The sequence below is a fragment of the Triturus cristatus genome, chromosome 12 (genome assembly GCF_964204655.1).
Source record: "Triturus cristatus chromosome 12, aTriCri1.1, whole genome shotgun sequence".
In the NCBI taxonomy this organism is placed as follows: Eukaryota; Metazoa; Chordata; class Amphibia; order Caudata; family Salamandridae; genus Triturus; species Triturus cristatus.
This window is the reverse complement of record NC_140595.1, coordinates 438,546,325-438,565,084: the sequence shown is the minus strand read 5'-3', so window position 1 is coordinate 438,565,084 and position 18,760 is coordinate 438,546,325.

Here is an 18,760-nt window from a genome sequence, read left to right as displayed (position 1 = left end):
CAAATAGGGCAAAGAAAAGTGGAGAGAAACCTCCACAAATACACACGCACACTCACAAACCCACACACACGCACATGAGCAAGCACACACTCTACAACTGCCCCTTGCAGATAGCCCTACCGTTTTTATTCTGAGCCTGGTGTGTGCCCCTTGAAAATCATTCATTTATAGAGACACCATTGTGCATAGTGATTAACACAGTTTTCCATCTGCTCTATTTAACATGTGGCTCGCAAGAAGCAGTCAAAAAGAAAGTTAGTGTTGTGACTCTGTAAATAGAATTATGATATGTAATCATCTTATGGAATTGTGACCTGTATTTGACGGCTTTGCTGCCAAAAGATCCCCTAAGGGATGATTCATGTACCTAATAAACATAAAATCATCATTGCTTATCCTAGACTGTATATATATATATAGTTAATGAGTATAGGTTATTTTGAAACAAAAGAAACCTCATCAAAATTGTTCCTGTTTGCTATAATTCTGTTAATTTTTCTTACTCTTGATGGGGTCCTGATAATCATCAGCATTAAAATATAGAGAGACATCAAATTGTTTTCACTTGGTACAGTCCACTCCTAGGGTCCTATCATGAGACTGGCAGTCCGAGGACCACCAGACCAGTGGTGGTGTGGCAGTGGCGGATTCAGCCACCGCTGCACCAGCAGTCCGACCACCCCATTAGGAATCAGACTGTCAGACCACCCCAGGATTGCCAGCTCCACCAGGGAACCGCCGTTCCCTGGCATTGAAGCGGCAGTCAGAGGCCACAATATGCCTGCCGGGACTGCTGCTGTCCCACCAAGCATATTATATTATGAGTTTCCTCTCCTCCAGGGTTTATATGGAGGTTCTTCCTCCATGTAAATCTTGGAGGAGAGGAAACAAAGGGGGCCCTACAAAGCCCCCCTGTGCCTCAACTGCATGTGGATGCACACAATGGGGCATAACATGTGCCCCCCTGTGTGCTTGCACATAAGTTCTTTCACGGCATGGACTTTCGTGCTGTGCAGGAACCTTGTAGTGCACTCCCATTGCAGTTTTTTTTTTCAAAGGCACTGCAGCCTTTAAAAGAGGCACCGCCAAGGGACCGCCACGCCACCCGCCTGCCAGGCTACTGAAAAGTCTGGCAGCCGGGTGGGGGTGACCTTTGGCAGAGTGGTGGCATGGCAGTTTGCACAGCTGCACCACCATTCCACCAAAAGTCATGTTCGGGACTTGGTGTTCTATTTTGATGTCATCTGAGTTGTTGCTTATGCCAGGGGAACTTAACAGGACTGGATAAGACATTTTGCAAAATAAACTCATTTTTTATTGCTTAAAAGGATTTAACATTCTTTAGTGCTATGGATTTCACATTTTACGTTAATGATTATTCTTTGAAATGTTATATATGTTATAAAAGACATTGATTGAGTCTTTGTTAAAATGTAATAAGCCATGCCTCATTGAAAACCAGGAGATAAGTACCAGCACATTAGCACACAAGTGGTTTTGTATTGTCCTGTCATGCAAAGCCATCTCTTCAAAATACAGCAGAGAAGGAATATTGTGCTTAAAGGCAACACAACAGCCCAAGAGAAGTATGGTCAAGATTTGTATCTGAAATTCCAACATGTAAATTGCCTGAGCCAACACTTATGTAAAGCCACCCTATTTAATAATTCAGAACTGCCGTAAAGAAACTATACAAAGATTTTGCAATGAACTCATCAAAGAAAGGTCTATCAGTAGACAGCAGTGCAAGCAGCAGGTTTGACATTTTAAAATAAATAGACAAGTGTTAAAAAGAAAGTGCTCAATTTCCATACTTTTTGTAGAAATACCCAAAGTGTGCCCTGTTAAGATGTAAGAACCTTAGAGTGACATACCTATCTGGGATTTAAACCAGTTTTCATTTTAATTTTGTTGATGTTCTCAACCATGTTCTACTAATACATCAGAAAATGACGTAGGTATTGCATTACGTGAATAAGAACAAAAATCAGCAGCCATCATACTCATATGTAAAACTTAGGGGGCTAATGAATAACAGTGTGGTTCTTAAATGTTTGTAATTTCTAAATTGATTACCACTTGCTACAAAAAGTCTTCAAACACTCAATAGAACTGTATTTAATGCAATCCCAAGTCAATAGGTCTCATGCAAATGACCAAGCAAGAATGAAAGTTAGAAGGGGCCAACAAGGCTATAAGACCCATTGCCAACAGGTTCCACATGACCTTGATCTGGAAGTGGTTCGCACACACCTGTGCACCAATCCTCCTAAATTCCCTAATGGTGGATGCAGTCAGTTTACTCACAGATCAGTTGTTTTTGCAGGTCATTTGACTGTTATGACAATTATACTACCTGTCAAATACTTGCCCACAAAGACTATGCCAGCTGTCAATCAGCTAGCTGACCAAGAGATATAAAAACATCTTGAAATTACTACTACACTCCTGGTCCATCGAATATCTCGGGCCAAGGGAACCACACAGCAGTCAATAGAGCAACAAGGTCACCCAGCAAGAGAAAATATGCAGTTTGACCTCAATTGCCACATGATAGATATATAAATGTCTAACATAAATAATTGTGAAAGTTAGTCAAGCACTTTACAGTTAGACTTACAGACATCTATAGGAACAAACAATAGGGTAAATACCTGATTCTTTAAACCACATTAGTGTCGTGTCATGGAGGACTAATCCCAAACACATATCACTGAACCTCTCACAACTGTGCAGAAAAAAACATTCTCAATCTTTACTCTAAAGTCTGAAAGGACATTGAGTAGTCATTACAGCATGCAGAACAAATGAATACCCTCTATTGTGTACATATTATGTAAAATACTTATCGGAACACCCCAGTCTTAGGAATATGTATCATCTGAGGAGTGGCATTCAGTCCTCACGTCAGGTTCCAAGATCTAGATGCTAAGAGTCATAACCATCCATCTCATTGTGTGCCCATAAGATTTACTCTCCCAAGAACAACACTCAAAGAAGGCATGTGAGATCAGCCAAGTCAGGTCATTATCAACAACCTGAAAGGGGTTATACAAGCATCTATGGCTTCCTCAAGCCCCTGAGTAGGAGGGTTGTTCATCTGCACAACAAATTCCCCATCCACAGCACAAACTCCAAGGGAGCCTACAATTGGTGCAGGCCACATCACCCATTTTGTGCAATCCAGAATCAGAAACCCCTGCCGTGCATGCTGTAAACTGTGTTTGCCGACAGATACCCATCAGCCCTGTCTCTCCATTGTATAGCGTCTTACTAACATGGGTACCCGCCAATGATCACACCACACACAGAGCTTAGTATTTCATGCATTTATTCTGCTGCTTGTAACTGCAAACTCAAAATTCTAAAACAAGCTTTCATGGCACTGCGCTCTGACAGCTCTACAGGACCATTAGAAGCTAAAAGAGTTCAGTCATAAAACATCACAAGACACTATGGGGCCCACTAGCATGGCGGTCGGAAAACCACCCCGACCACCATGGTAGCGGAAAACAACCGCCCGCCGGTACCGTGGCAAAACCATTGGTAAAATTAGGATCAACCGCCCCAAAAAACTGACAGCGGCAGAAAGAGGTAAAGAAAAAACACCCGCAGTGAGCGCTGAATGCCAAAAACCGTCCGCGGCGGTCGGATTCGCGGTGGAAAACAACCAAACTGCCGCCAGGAAAGCAGAGACACCGCACGGAAATTAGGATATCCCTGATGTTACCACGGTATGTTCTGCTGTTTCCGACTGCTGCTGTCGCTTACAGTGATGAATGGGAGATCCGGCGGAAGAGCTGTAGCATAGTCACCACTGCAGACGCTCCGTGACAAATATGGCAGTCGACAGAAAAACATCACAACAAGGCCACAAAGTGCACACAGAAAACTAGCCATGCACCCAAAAACACAGAACACACCCCAATGACACAACCACATGGCAAGTACAAAAATATAAATCCCAGGACAACCCACACTACACACCTGACAGCAATACCCCATTTGGACACACCCACATAGCTGAGTATAAAACCAGCCCCTTCCCTGACCACAATCCTTTGCAACACTCCACAACTGAAGGGCCCATCCCCTGAGAACAAAGGATAGGCATATCAACACACCATCACCACTCACACCACACACAGCACCACCACCACTTCCACACCTGCACCTCTAACCCCATTGCACATCACACACCATACACATCACCACCACCCCACCACTCACACCCCTGCACCTATAACCCCTTTGCACACCACCCAACATGGCAACATAGAAAATGCCCAAATTCACAGAGAGTGAGTTGACAGTCATGGTAGATGAGATAATCAGAGTAGAACCACAAGTGTTTGGTATCCTTGTCCAACAGACACCATTAGCCATAAGAGCACAAATGTGGGAAAGGATAGTCAATAAGGTCAATGCAGTAGGGACCACCCCAAGAACAAAAAGGAAATCATGAAGCGATGGCATGACTTGAAGAGGGTTGTGAAAGAGAAGAGGAGCAAGAACAGTGACCTGGTTCAGAGGACTGGCTGTGGCCCTCCCATTGCACTCAAAACATTCTCTGCATAGGAGGAGAAGGTGCTTGCCATACTGCATCCAGAGAGTCTCACTGGAAAAGCCGGGGGAGTGCAGGCTGATAAGTACAAACAAATGAAGACCATTACACAGCTATGTACTATCCAGCTAAACTACAAAGTCACATCTCAGAGGCCCAGGTGTATCCATATGCACTACAATATCCAACACATGTCCCACAGATGTAACATCCACTCCATCTGAATCACCACAAAGGTAGCCAACATTTACAGGGTTGTATGTGTCCAGGCAAATAGCACTACAAATCCCACCATGCCCCCTGTCACACCTCTGAGCAGGAAGTAGCCCTCCACATCCACCCAGAATCATGTGGTAGCCATTGTATGGTTCGTCCTCATCTAACAGGTATGTGGCCATCTTCCCAGGGAGGAATGTTTGGGGGTTGGAGGCCTGCACTACAACTCCCACCAGGCCCCCCTGTCCCACCCCTGACCAGGATGTAGCACTCCACATTCACCCAGAAGCAGTTGGCAGGCATTGTATCACTGCAAACAAACTAACAGGTAGGTAGCCATCTTCCCAGGGAGGGCTGTTTGGGTGTGGAGGGCCTGCACAGCAACTCCCACCAGACCCCCTGTCCCACCCCTGAGCAGGATGGAGCACTCCCCCCACCCAGAAGCATGTGGAAGCCATTGTATGGTTCACCCTCACCTAAAAGGAAGGTAGCTATCTTCCCAGGGAGGGCTGTTTGGGGGTGGGAGGCCAGCAGCACAACTCCCACCATGCCCCCTGCCCCACACCTGAGCTGGATGGAGCACTCCCCTGAAGCATGTGGCAGACATTGCATTGCTCACATCAAACTAACAGATAGGTAGCCATCTTAACAGGGAGGGGTGTTTGTGGGTGGGAAGACTGCACTACAACTCCCACCAGGCCCCCAGGCACACCCAGAAGCAGTTGAAAGCCATTGTCTCACTACAAACAAACTAACAGATAGGGGGTGGGCGGCCTGCACGACAACTCACGCCAGGCCCCCTGACCCACCCCTGAGAAGGATTGAGCACCCCCCCCCAGAGGCATTTGCCAGCCATTGAATGGTTCACACTCACCTAACAGGTAGGTAGACCTCTTCCCTGGGAGGGCTGTTTGGGGGTGTGAAGCCTGCACAACAACTCTCACGAGGCCCCCTGACCCATCCCTGAGAAGGTTGGAGCACTCCCCCCACCCAGAAGGTTTTTGAAGCCATTTTCTCACTACAAACAAACTAACAAGTAGGTAGCCATCTTCACAGGGAGGGGTGTATGTGGGTGGGTAGACTGCAGTAATACTACCACCAGGCCCCCAGCCACACACCTAAGCAGGATGGAGCACTACCCCAGAAGCAATTGGAAGCCATTGTCTCACTACAAACAAACTAACAGGTAGCTAGACCTCATCCCTTGGAGGGCTGTTTGGGGGTGGGAGGCCTGCACAACAACTCACACCAGGCACCCTGACCCACCCCTGGGAAGGATGGGACACTCCCCCCACCCAGAGGCATTTGCCTGCCATTGAATGGTTCACACTCACGTAACAGGTAGGTAGACCTCTTCTCTGGGAGGGCTGTTTGGGGGTGGGAGGCCTGCACAACAACTCACACCAGGCCCCCTGACCCACCCCAGAGAAGGTTGGAGCACTCCCCCCACCCAGAAGCTTTTTGAATCCATTGTCTCACTACAAACAAACTGGCATCTTCACAGGGAGGGGTGTATATGGGTGGGAAGACTGCAGTAATACTACCACCAGGTACCCTTGTTCCCTAGCTCATCAAGATGGAGCACTCACACCCACCAAGATGCATATGGCAGCCATTTCATTCTACACTTCAAACTAACAGGTAGGTAGACATATTATGCCCTCTTGTCCCACCCCTGAGCAGGATAGAAGCCTCCACTACACACACACACACAGATGTGTCACAAATCCAAACCAAATGTGACAACAGAACAGGTAAGTAGCCAGTACATGCACCCAGCCATCCCTCTCAAAAAGCATGGTGCCATATGACACCTGCCCTCTCATCACACAACAATACACACAGATCCTATTGCCACTCACAGTGTGCAGACAGCTAAGCAAATGTAACTGTCACAGCAACCAAAGTGTGACACACCAATTCACATGTAGAAGAAAGTCTGTGCACAATCATGCACAGCACTGAATGCCATGTGTAAGTGCCATGTGGCCAGAGCAGCAAGGACCATATGAAAACAAAGAAAGAATGGTTGGTGATACAAACTCAGATTTGCACATGATATGACAAAGCTATGTATGAGATAAAAATGGCCAGTTCATGCTCAGATGTAACGTCTGCCAGGGCAGAGTAATCAACAAAGAGGCATCACAGAAAATCTTCGTTGCGGTTGTCCCCAGATGGCAACCTGTCCCTGTAACCACAAAACATGCATGTGGCGCATGGTATGTTTTGACACCTCACACCATGGACAAGTAATACATGTACCTCAACATCATGTCAGGAGGCACAGTAGTGCACATACTAACAATGTGATGATCAGTCAACTGTGTGGTGTACAAACAGTGAATAATACACAGCTAACACAAAGCTTGCGGGGTGCACTACAATGACCATTTCCCATCTGTCCCACAGGTGACCAAGAAATGTAAATGTAAATGTAAATGTAAATGTGCAGGAATTTATATAGCGCAAATCACCAAGCGGTCTCTAAGCGCTTGCTTAGGGAACCCGTCCTGGTATTCCCCTGTGAGATAACCCAGCAGGGCATCCACAAGGTGAAAGCCAGGCATCCCACCGCGAGGGGCCCATGTGGAGATTAAGCAAGCTATTGCCCAGAGTCGCAGAGTGTGAACCCATGAGTTGAGTATGCACTGGAGCGAGAATTATCGAGTCCATGGACATTTATGGACTCAAGACCCAGCCGAGCCGGGAATTGAACCCTGGTCCTGGGCTTACCTCTGCTTCCAGGTCTGCCTCCTCTAACCAGTGAGCCACACTTCTCCAGAACTGACTGCAGAGAACAGCACCAGCAACCTGCAGAGCCTGTCACCCCCTTCCCCCGGAAATTGGACTCTCGGATGTTGACTCCTGGGATTCAGAGGACGAGCAGCTCCGAGCCGGCCCTTCTGGTGTGCCAGGGCACAACCGGCCCAGGATCCCATCATCCCCCCACCACATCTGCAGCAACACCAACAGCCAAGTAGACCCCTGCTGTTACAGCCTGTTCTTCCTCCACCACCACTACCAACACCACCACCACCACCAGTGCTGCCAGCAACACCCTCCCTGTCCCATAGGATGACCACCCCACACCATCCAACTGAGGAGGGCAGGGAGGGGATGCGGAGGGCCACAGTGGTGAGGCAACAGGTCCATGGCAGCAGGGCAGGTGTGAGGGGCAGGGTCACTCACAGACGACCAGGGCCTGGGACCTAAGCCCTGGACAGCATAAACAGAGTCATTGGGGCATATGAACGGGCCCTGGGAAGAACGGGCTGGGCAGAAGAAGATTCCTGCAAGCTCCTCCTGCTGATGAGGTCCATGGGCACCCGCTTGGGACAAATCGTGGACCTCTTGGGCCAGCTGGTGGCGTCCTAAGGGACAGGCCTGCGCCACAAACTACACCTCCATCTCCTCCTGCTGGGCCGTAGGATGACAGTTGAACATCCTCCCCTGCGGCCACAGAGAGGGGTGGGTCCTCAGACCCCCCTGACCCTACAGCAGAGGCTGCCTCTGCCAAGTGACAAAGGGGATGTCCAAAATCCCTGGGAGTCTCCCATGGCAATGCACCTGCCAAACGTCAGTCACGGAGCCAGCCATTAAGCCACCCCTCCTCACTATTGCATTGACTTTTTGGACTATCCTTCCCCACACTGCCTTGTGAATGGCATCTGTCTGTTGGACTGGGTCACTACATCTATTTGGTGACTACTCTACTGTCTCATTTACCATAACTGTCAACTCACTGCTTCACTAATCACCTCAATGTAAATGCTCACCCCCTCACATGTCAACATTGTAAATAAACACTCCTTACACACATGTCGTTGTTTCTGCTCCATGTTTATGCCAGGATGTTCAGTCTTCACCATGGTCACAATGTACCATGAGTATGGAATGTATTTGGTCAAGGAGAGGCTGAAGAACCTAGGAAAACACAACAGGACAAGATTCACTAGTCTGGGTGTGGCATCACAGACATCACACAACACTTACCATCAAGTTAATCCATCTTGTACACATCACAATGAGCAACAGTGCCAACATACACATCCTGTAGATGTTCCAAAATACCCTGTTCCAGAAACATTGTTAGCCACCACTGAGTCAACAACCGGCTGCAGTCACAAAACTCACATAAACCTTCACAACAACAGCAACGTCATTAGACAATGTGCCCGTTGTACATCGTCACTTACCTTCAAGTGAAGTAGTGGGTGATGAGCTGTTGACACTGCTCAACACCTTCCTCCTCTCCACTGACCTCGTCACTGGACACGGGTTGGTTTGCAGGCAGGGGCCTTGGCTGGGCATTATCATCCAGGATCAGGGGAATCTCCTTGCAAATGGCCAGGTTGTGGAGCAAGCAGCCACTACTATCTGACACACCTTCCTGGGCGAGTACATCAGTGCACCTCCGGTCTTGACCAGGTAGCGAAATCGTGACTTCAGGAGACCAAAAGTACGCTCCACCGCACGACGTGTCCTCCCATGGGCATCATTGTAGCGGACATCAGCTGGTGTCCTGGGATTCCATAGTGGGCTCAGCAACCAAGGACGGTTGGGATATGCAGAGTCACCTAGGTGTGAGAAACACAGAGAAACCTTGTAATGTTACTGTGGCAGCATGCTATGTGACTATGCATACTCACCCACAATCCATGCACGCTCAGGAAGCAGATTAGGCAATGCTGTTACACAGGATGTATGAGTCATGGGCTGAGCCTGGAATCTTGGCACACACGAGCGAGAAGATCATATCTGCCTGGCACACCACTTGCACATTTATGGAGTGGAAGTGTTTACGATTCCTGTAGATGTGCTCACGTGCCTGTGGTAGAACAAGCCCAACATGGGTGCAATCAATGGCACCAGCAATATGGGGGATATGTCCAAGGGTATAAAACTCTCCCTTCACAGCTGCCAATTCAGGCGCCCTGGGGAAATGGATATATCTGTCCTGGTACATCATCATAGCAGACAGGACATCATGCAGCACCATGCTGAACATAGGTTGCGAGATCCCACCTGCACTGGCCACCGTGTTATGGAATGATCCAGTGGCAAAAAATGCAGGGCCGCCATCACCTCAGATGTTGGGGTGAAAGCTGTTGGATATTTTCTGCGAGGCTGCAGGTGGGGCTCCAACATCACAACAATACCGGTAAAGAACGGGGGTCAAAGGGATAGTTTAAAGACCAGCATGGAAAAAATCCCCAAGATATCTAAATCTGAAAACAACAAGAAATCCGTGGGTCTACAAATGTCAAACTAATTTTCCAAAGCCGCATAGTCGAATGCTAATAGCAAACAAAAAAGTCCTCATAAAGAGGACGAAGTCCCATCACCCACCGTGGTGGCATGCTTCATCATCTGGGGCCTCCTGTTAACCACAACCTAGTGTGGTTAACGAGCTACAACTTCAAGAGAACTAAGGAAGGAGGAGCTCACGGATGTTTTAAGGATCTTGATAACCTAATGAGGCAAAATCTAACAGAGACTAAAGCTGCCCTAAGTGTGGTGAATTAACATGGAGAGTGCAGTGTGAGTGCAAGATAAGTTAAAAGTGACTAACCAGCGAAAATTATGTTTATTCAGTATCGTTGGATGTCAAAAATTAAAACAAAGGTGGTCAACATGTTTCAGCCATTATAAATCACAGGTTGTGATCGAGGCTTTCATCAGGACCATATGCTACTCCTGCAACATTAAGCAAAACCAAATGAGGACAAAATGCATCTGCATAAAATCAAAACGATACCTCCGGCAGATGCAACCACTCAGTTATTGGGAAGTCGGGCTGCAGGGGTTCTTAATAAAGTACCTGTACGGAATACAAAAGAAACACACAACAAGCAAATGTCAATGTAGCACGAGGATAGGGGTTAGGACAATTAGTGACTTACAGCGGTGGGTACCAACAGGTATACCACTGCTCAGCTTACCCGTCAAAGATCGGGAATATGCATCAACGCTCTTGGTGACAACTCAGGGCGTGAAGCAGTGCTCTGTAAAAACAAAAAATAAAAACAACCTGGTATAGAACAAGGTATAAACGCTGGTAGGAAGATCTTTAAAACCAGTCTCGCTACAGCGCATATGTGTCACACAACCTTTCACAAACAAGCTCCTATTCGAGTACGAAAGCCTATGGTGGAGCAAGCGTAAAAACTGCAGGTTACTGCTTGCTTGCAGGTACCCCAGCAAGGTAAAGGTGTAGTACTATCCTGTAAGCTGAAGGTAAGCTAGTACGCCTATTGTGCAACATGAGCCCAAAAGAAAGGAAACACATCACTAGTGTCCGACCATTAGGGCCCACGTTTAATGATCTTCGGTCTAACCAAATCTAGAAGCTGTACAAGCTAGACCAACTCGCACTAAATGCTGTTACTGTAAATTGATTTTACCCATTCTGGAATAGATGCGAGGCAAATATCGGAGTGATGTGACATACTACCAACTCACAGGGAAAGAGTCTAATCTCAAGGCGCGTTCATATCTGGCAAAAACACAAGAAAATTTAATCGCCAGCTGTATTGCAAATTAGTCAACCGAAGGATACCTCGCTAACAAAATAACCTATGGGCTCCAACATGGCACATAGGTTCTGTAGGGTGGCTCTATTCAGACAGAATTTTCGGATTATCTCCTCATTCTACATGTCTGCCAGCACTGTGAAGGGACAATACAGATTTGGTCTCCTCCTAGTTGAGATGAAAGGGGACACATGTCAATGCAATACATCATGAGATGTGCATAACATCTTATGTTTTGACTGACACAACGTCAACAATGACTGTCATCACAATTGAGTTACAGAGCAGCTTACATGCAGGGACACCTTCTGCTACACTACTCGTACACTTGTCCCCTTTCACACAGCAAGTACCTACAAAACAACATCTGACTCTGAGAATGCACAGAGGGATATGGCCACATCTAGCATGAGCAGGCCGGAGAGTATTTCACACAGGATATGTTTAAAAATGCAACACTACTGTCTCATACCTAGCTGCTGTACCTGACACACCTTCAGGCGTAAGTTGCACATGGCACACATAACAACAATGCCCATGACACAATCGCGGTAGTGATAGATATGTATACATTGCCAAATGGCGGTTCACATGCTCCGCCACCCAAATCCCGGTCACTCATGTCCATGTATGGCACCCAAATCGTGCTAGCTACCGTCTGGCACTGGCAGTGTGTCACCGCCAATACCCAAGACACAATCGCGGTAGTGATAGATATGTATGCATTGCCAAATGGCAGTTGGCATGCTCCGCCATCCAAATCCAGGTCACTCATGTCAATGTATGGCACCCAAATCATGCTAGCTACCTCCTGGCACTGACGGTGTGTCACCGCCAATGCCCAAGACACAATCGGGTAGTGATAGATATGTATGCATTGCCAAATGGCAGTTGGCATGCTCCGCCATCCAAATCCAGGTCACTCGTCAATGTATGGCACCCAAATCATGCTAGCTACCGTCTGGCACCGGCGGTGTGTCACCGCCAATGTCCAAGACACAATCGCGGTAGTGATACCTGCAAAACAACATCTGACTCTGAGAATGCACAGAGGGATATGGCCACATCTAGCATGAGCAGGCCTGAGAGTATTTCACACAGCATATGTGTAAAAATGCAACACTACTGTCTCATACCTTGCTGCTGTACCTGACACACCTTCAGGCGTAAGTTGCACATGGCACACATAACAACAATGTCCCAAGACACAATTGCGGTAGTGATAGATATGTAAGCATTGCCAAATGGCGGTTGGCATGCTCCACCACCCAAGTCCTGGTCACTCATATCAATGTATGCCACCCAAATCAAAGAAGCTACCACCTGGCACTGGCGGTGTGTCACTGCCAATGCCCAAGACACAATCGCGGTAGTGATGGATATGTATGCATTGCCAAATGGTGGTTGGCATGCTCTACCACCCAAATAACGGTCACTCATGGCAATGTATGGCAGCCAAATCACGCTAGCTACCGCCTGGCACCGGCGGTGTGTCACCGCCATGGACCATGCCCTTACAGCCAATGGGAAGCGCACTCGCGGTAGCCTAATGCAATTTTAAAAATCGCGGTAGGCGTGCTCTGCCACCGCGGAGCCACTCATTGGATGCATTAGAAAAAGACAGATCTGGAACACCAATTGCAGCAGCTTAGAACCTCTGAAACTACCCCAGGGGGCTATATATGTGTGGTAGAGAGCCTCACATTTCCATTGCTCCCACAGCCTGCTGCCTGAGACTCCTCACCTGATGATGCCTCCAGGGATTGCTGCCTGAGAACCCTCACCTGCTGCTGCCTCCAGGGACTGCTGCCTGAGACCCTTCACCTGCTGCTGCCTCCAGGGAATGCTGCCTGAGACCCCTCACCACCCACTGCCGCTGCTGCTGTCACATGGCCACAGTGATGGCGAGGACTGAGAAGATCCAGGCCAGTCCTTTCACCAACGAGGAGCGGAAGGTCCTGGTGGACGAGGTGCTCACACAGTATCCAAGGTTATATGGTGCCCCAAATGTCATGGTAAGTCTTCAACAGCGTGAGTGAAAGTGCAGGCATGGCACACATGTAGTTGTTCTGATGCAGTATGTGCTTGAGAGTGCGTGGTCATGTCATGCACTGCCTAACATGCTGTCTCCAGGGGTAAGGGGTGTTTAGCCTATATCACACGTTTCCCTGCCTGCACATCAAGATTGGAGAGACAGTATTGTTTTGGCAGCCATACAGTGACGCAGATAGTTGGTATTGCAGGAGTCAGGACAGTGATGGCTTATGTGAATGGCTGTGTGGGTCCCTGTTCTCCATCTCAGTGTGAGCCCACCTGGCCTGCACAATTACCGCCCAAAATGACAAGGACACATCACTGAATGTACAGAGTATTACATGTGTCTTTTTTTATTACTCTCCATCAATGAGCTGTCTCAGCCCTGTAGATTGTACACAACAGGCCTTGTGAGAAGGGGGTGTGTTTGTGAGATCATGTCCCTCAATGTGACATCCATGACACAGTGAACCATTCACAGGGCAAGGACTTTGAGGGCTGCGCAGTGTTGGACACAGTGAGTCTACCCCCAAGCATATGTTGATAGGTAATATATGGCTTGCTCTAACTCAGAAATGGACAGTAGATGTGGGCAGACTACACATGGCTTTCTGTGCTGGCATCCTGCATGTGTATGAGATGGGCAGGTACTGTGTCCACCCTCACACCTGCATGCGTTTACGTGTGGTTCTCCCATGATGATGTACCATGTGAGATGCATTCTTGTCTCTGTTACACATATCTGTGGGTATTGGATGAGTCAGTATTATGTTACTGTCCTGAGAGATTTTGGTACATAACACTGTGTCACTGATGTTTTCCCCCTCTTGACTCCCATGCCTGCAGCTCAAAGTACACCAGTGTAAGGCTGTGTGGTGGAGGGCCATTGCAAGCAAGGTGCGGGCTCTGGGTGTCTCAAACCATCAGCGCACCCACTGCTAAAAGAGGTGGGATGACATCTGCTGGCTGAGCAAGAACATGGCGGAGATGACACTGGGGCTGCTCCCTTGGACTGGCAGGTAGGCGCGGCGCAGCATGACACCACTAATGGCCCGCATCTTGGCCGTGACACAGCCTGAGCTGGAAGCACAGTTGAAGGAGCATCAGCAGCAGACTAGGGGTGAGTATTCTGGGAAGAATGACTTTGGCTGTGAGTGGCTGCATATGTACACAGCGTGGGCCAGCACTGGGCTATGTGATGTTGGTTGTGTGATGCAGTGGCTTGTAAGTGGCCTCTGTGCTGGGTGCAGCTATCATACATTTGCCCTACCTGTACTTCCTAATGTAATATGAGTACTGTACATTTACATACCATTCTAAGTCGTGGTCTTCAGGTATCGTCTGCATTGTGGTAGTCTGGGGAATCACATGGAAGGGAACGGCAGTGTGCCCAATACGAGTGTGCTTTCATCAATGCATGCATTGCCTGACCTCTGATTTGTAAGGCTTGGACATCTGACGCCAATGTGCAACAGTTGCTGTGCCCCAAAGTGCAACATGGTTGATGGCATGGGCTCAAGGCCATTGTGAAATGTCATGTAGGAGTCTGCATCTGTTAAGTCCCCTTTTGCTCCATCCAGGTCTGACAGTGTCAACATGTTGTAGTGTTCAACCTTGCCCCCATCAGGGCCCTAGGTCTGCTCTGAGCAATTTGTGTGTCTGGCTGAACGGAGCCACAGGCAGGATAATGTGTTGTGTGGTCATCATATGGCTCACTTATGCGTGGTTTTTTGTTTACACTCACTGTTTGTATTGAAAGTTGAGGTTGCACAATGTTATTGCACAGGGTTGTGTGCAACAAGTCGATTTCTCATTCTTCAGTGATGCTTTGCTTGCATTTGTTTGTTCTGTTGTTCCCACTGAACTAACCCTACATATCTCTCTCTCATGCAGCATCTCCAGTGGTCACGGAGGGACAGGGGATGAACACCAGTGGTGCGGAATCAAGCACAACAGCTGCACAGGAGTACAGTGACACAGATGTGACTAGCACCTCGGAGGGGGACAGGAGTCTGATGGAGAAATCACAGCCAGAGACGCAAAGCTCAACGTGATCTGATGCCGGTGGTGACTCATCCATGTTGGCGGGCACAGGGATCGGGGACTCTCCCTCCTCTTCTACCACACAGCATACATTGCCCACCCTCCCACCTACTTCCACTGTTTCTTCCTGTGTTCGCACCAGTAAGAAGGGAAGAGTGTCCTTCACCCCAGGCACCGCTGCCCCTGCCCTTGTCCCCCCTGCTGCCATCAGTGCTGAGTCTGTGGACCTTTTGCGCCAGCTGTGTGTGGGCCAGACAGCTCTCCTCAATGCCTTCATAGACCACGACAAAAAGTTGGCACAGGTGGTTGCTTTCATGGAGGGCATACATTCAGACATGGGTGGGCTACACCGGACTGTCCAGTCTTTGTCCTCCGCAGTGCCAGCAGCCCTTCAACTGGCACAATCTCAGAGTCCAGCTCCAGTCCCTTTGTCCACCCCCCTGCCAGTGGCCACATCTTACGATAGCGACCACGCACAACAGACATCAAGGGCAAGATACAGCACACGCAGCACACAGCAGCAGCAGCCCAAGCGGTCCAGGCCGCTGACACCACCCCCACAGAAATCTAAAGCCACCCCAAAGCGCAAAGACAAAAGCCCGTCAGGTGACACCAAGAGCCACAAAGCAAAGAAGCAGACCTCAGGGGCACATGCTTCAGAGGCATCCCCAGCCAAGGAATCTCCTGTCCCAAAAGCGTCTCGCAAAGACAAGCAGACAGTTTCTGTGCCCACTGAGAAGGCTGTGCCTGCTAAGAGTACACATAAGAAGAGCTTTAAGGAAGATTAACCCTCAACCTCGACTCCCATCCAAATCCCAGTGAAGAAGGGAAAGGAGGGCACTGTAGGGGGTACACCTGGTAGACAGGGGATGGAGGGACAAAGGCAAGGGCAGGCCAAGCATACAGCTGGATCCAGCATGTCCCCAGAGGGAGGGCCACCATCTGCACCTGATGCAGATTTGGTGGTGAATGTGCCTGTTGTGTCCACTCCACTTCCCATAAACCCCAACACAGGGAAGCCATTTAGAGTGGCCAAGAAATGGAAAGGCACCCCTCCACAATCTCCCACCCACACTGTTTCTCACATCAGCATGACTCCACCTCCACGTGCCCATACACCGCCTGGTCCAAGCAGCCCTCCGGCTTCCCAAGCCACTGATGCCTCTACCTCAGCTGGGCCTCTCCCTCCCCGGTCAAGTGCTCCAACTGTTCCTGACACACAGCCAGCTCCCAGTCCGACTGCTAGCCAATTCTGAGTGGTAGTCACCCTCACACACCTGTTTCTTCCACAGCGGTGCCTATACTGCCCATTGTTACCCCCCTGACTGTGTTGCTGACCATGGCAGGCTACAGTCACACACATTCCCTGTGCAGCTTCTCATGGACATACTCTGCTCTTTGAACTGGCTACTGGCCTTGTTGCTCCTTGCTGTGTTAAACTGTTCCCTGTGGAGCTTCTCATGGACATACTCTGCACTTTGTTTTGGCCACTGGCCTTGTTGCTCCTTGCTGTGTTAATCTATTTCCTGTGCTGCTTCTCATGGACATACTCTGCACTTTGAACTGGCCACTGGCCTTGTTGCTCCTTGCTGTGTTAAACTATTCCCTGTGCAGCTTCTCATGGACATACTCTGCACTTTGTGCTGGCCACTGGCCTTGCTCTTGTCTGATTTTGATGCCTATCTGTGCAATATGTGAATAAGGACAGTTGTTCCTATTGTCTGTTTTGTCAGTGTCTTTACTGAATAAAGTGTTTGATGTGTGTATATGGTTTGCTGTGCCACATGCTCTGTATGCCACTTCAACTTTGCCAATGGCTTGTCTCACTTTTTCTTGTTTTTACAGGGGTGACAAGGACCTCAGTTCTTCCTGACTCTAATTCTTGTGGGTGCAATGATGGTGGTCTTAGATGAAATACGTTATCATTGTCATTCTTTGTTCCTGTTAGCTGTATTGTACACATGTCAGGTTTGGGGGCACTGCCAGCACATAGTGGGATTATATGCACAGGATTGTAAGCAGCCTGGCCAGGATCATCATGTATGTGTGTTCTTACTTTATGTGTGCCCAGCAGTGTAGGTGTATTGTCATCTTATGATGGTCAGTCATCCTAGTCACTTGGCTTGCTTTCAATGTGTGCACTTGGGTTGTCAAGAAGTGTGCAGTGTGAAGGGGTGAACATGTTGGGAGTGTTGATGTGTGTGTGCCCCTGAAATGTCAACTACACACATGTGAAAAATAGGACTGAAGCGAAATGCCCCAGACAGGAACTGCACTACCATAAAACACTCAAAATTGAGTGGTGAACATTATATACATCACTTTAAAATTAGAGGAATCTATGCCCAATAGAAAACAATATTATTCAACCGCAACTTTGTAATAGACGGCACAATCCAAATAGAAAACAAACTCCTTCTTGCTGAAGTAATGTTTTAATCACAGTACTTCTGTGAGTTCCGGAAATTCAGAACAGTACAAAATAATCCAATTCATGTCTCAAAACAATATACTGAGGATTGAGATACGTTCCCAATGCATTTCGGGTGAATCTATCACCCTTCTTCAGGGGATATCTACGAACAAAATGAAATGAATTTATTCACTATACATATCATTCTGGTGAAAACAAAAAGATAATTTGAAATCTAGGAGGGGCTAAGTGCCACAGAGGGATTAAAAATACTGCGATATCAGGTAGAAAATGAGGACTCATAACCAGTGAGTAAGGAAACAGAAGGTGGGAGCGTAGCCGTACAAACAAGTGCGTAGGAAGCTGAAAAACCTCAAATCACCATGCTGTGAGATGACCCAGACACCATGAATACTATGTTAACCAAAACTACTCTACCTCAAATTAAGCGAAAAAGATGTCAATCAGGAGAATCAACCGGGTAAAATGTGCAAAATGTCTGTAAAATAAACCGGAAAATAAGTCTCCAGGTCTTAGAGAAATTGTATCATGTGCACTGTCTAATGAAAATGTGACAACTCACCAGGCGTATTATAACTCTGTATTGCTCAACAGAGGGTTAAATCGCGTACGCTGCAGACACTGATCATGCATGTCGAAATGTGCGGCAAAATGGAGGGATAGTTGATAATTGTGTCGTTGCCTATAGCCGGAAATAAACAATGAGTAAGTTATTTGCCTGCAAGCATATAAAAATATGTGTCTGCAAGCATATGAAAGTACGTGTGAAAAAGCCTGCGATCACGCTAGTCGATTATGCCAAATGCTGGAGCATTTACCTGTGCACTCGAACTGCCAGTGGACGCGGTCATACCGGAAGTGTATTAGCGAGCACTGAAAACATGCCGCTTTTTTAAGTGGTCAGCCGACGGTGCTGACGAACCAGGGCTGGTG